At 40.5% G+C, this 2,084-nt stretch overlaps 1 protein-coding gene across 1 annotated transcript in view; it reads right to left on the bottom strand.

The window, feature by feature from the left end:
• The window catches only part of CDH8 (cadherin 8), a 360,027-nt gene that overhangs the window by 220,567 nt on the left and 137,376 nt on the right, over window positions 1-2,084 (bottom strand). The window lies entirely within an intron of this gene.

Raw genomic sequence — 2,084 nt, 5'->3', positions numbered from 1 at the left:
TATATATATATATATATATAAAAAATCAATTCTAATTTAGACTCGACAGAAAAATCACAGCTTCTGTTGCAGAAATCTTCATCATTGTATAAGCCCTTAAATAGTTTTTCTTCATTATATAAAGAGAGATAAAATAAATCTGGATTTATTTAATGTTAGTGCAAAGTGCAATAGCCAACAGCAACCTTAGCTTATATTTTCTTCCAATTAGAGACTGATTATTTCAAGTGACCTCTGAAGTTCTGGATACTAAAGTGTTTCTTTACTGTAAGACTTGTGACTGCCACTGTGCTGAGCAAAATTATTTATTCAAAGTTAAAGACGCAAATGCATGCAACTAAGTATTTAGTTATAAATCATTAAATTTAATGTTTTTAATGCAGCTAGCGTAAGTACCTGAACTAGATTTGGTATCAACTTTTTGCAATCCCTTGTACAGCAGCACCCATACTGGGATGTGGAGGGATAGTACTAGAAGCCAATCAGAAGTGCTGCATGGTGATAGGACAAAAGAGTAGAGTCCATTACTCTTATTTTCCAGTCATCAGCCTGGGAAAGGAGTGAGGAAACCTATGTAATTCTTAAAGTGCAAGAATAATCACAAAAAGGGCAATGGGACTTTTCAGGTCCTACATCAATTAATTCACCCAAAATCATTCTTAACAGTTAAACAGTATCTTGAATTATTATGCAATAAGTTAATAACAAATACTATAAAAAAGTGGTTCTTGTATAGTATACATGCATAAGGCAAATTATTTCCACATGTTTTTATGCTGCTATTCCTCACCAATCAGCTAATCTTAGATATACTGTATGTTGTGACAATATAATTAATTCGCAACAATCACTTGCTGAATCATCTGATAGGGCAAGGATGAAGTTTGATCTGTTCTGCAGTCAAGACAAACGGCTTCTTCAGGAAAAAATGTGGAAAATATCTGTACATATAATTCCAGGAATAACCTAGACACAGCACCCCCATCTAGCCAGATCCTCTTAAGGCCTCGTTCACACCAGGTACAGTGCGTCCGGCCCGATCCAGGCAAGAACGTGCTGCATTGCATTGTGGCTGGTGCTCTATCGAAAGTTCCAAGTCGTTGAGATCTCCAACGACATGGCTTCCAGTTTAGTTAGAAGAGGTTTGGCCGAGAAGGCTCCACTGCACGTGTCCCACCCGTGGCATTTCTCTGTACACATACTGCACAGCAATAAAGTATTATAATAAACTAGGTTCAGACTAATCCAGCACGTTATTCATCTGAATTACTCCACTCAATATGGCTGCAAGCTGAATAACGTGCTGGATTAGTCTGACCCAAGAGATCTCGAGGAGTTGGAGCTTTTGATAGAACACCGGCTCACTATGTTGTGGGGCAAGAGGGGGTGTGGGCTCTGGCCGCAATGAGATTGGGTGCACAGGAACGCAAGGCGCATTATGTCTGTGGTCTGGTCCGAACAAAATAGTGCTAACAGCATTTTGTTCAGACCAGACCACAGGCATAATGTGCCTTGCGTTCCCGTGCACCTGATCACATTGCGGCCGGAGGGTGTGGCCACAGTGCCATTCACTTAAATGAACCACCACGCCCCCTCCTGCCCCACAACATAGTGAGCAAGGGCGAAATGCAATGCAGTGCGTTCTGGCCAGAATCGAGCTGGAACGCACTGTGTCTAGTGTGACTGAGGCCTAAGGACAAGAACTTCCATTCAAAGGGATGATACCCTCAGTGCCAACAAATTGGCTGTTTTGGGGCTCCTTATGGCGGTGCATAAATCAGTCAGGGGCATATTAGAGGTCTATGCCTTCACCTACATATCCTAAAAAATCTGTAGACATTTATACAATTCAAATATGATGGTCCAATAGAATAACAAAAAATATCAGAGGGCAGGAAGTACCTGGTCATGAATGTGCCACAAAGGTACCAAACACCTCAAGGATTAGGGAGCACCATATCCTATTTTTAGAACTATGTTGGGTCCTCCCACCTGGAGGAAGTAATTCTTAAACTGACTCTGTCCTTATTACAAAAAAAAACAATGAAAACAAGCCTAGCCAGCAAAAAAAAAAAAAAAAAACA

This window comes from Nanorana parkeri, unplaced genomic scaffold (genome assembly GCF_000935625.1).
Source record: "Nanorana parkeri isolate BGI_ZX_2015 unplaced genomic scaffold, ASM93562v1 scaffold604, whole genome shotgun sequence".
Lineage (NCBI taxonomy): Eukaryota > Metazoa > Chordata > Amphibia > Anura > Dicroglossidae > Nanorana > Nanorana parkeri.
The sequence above is the reverse complement of the archived record's forward strand: the minus strand, read 5'-3'. Positions and strand labels throughout refer to the sequence as shown.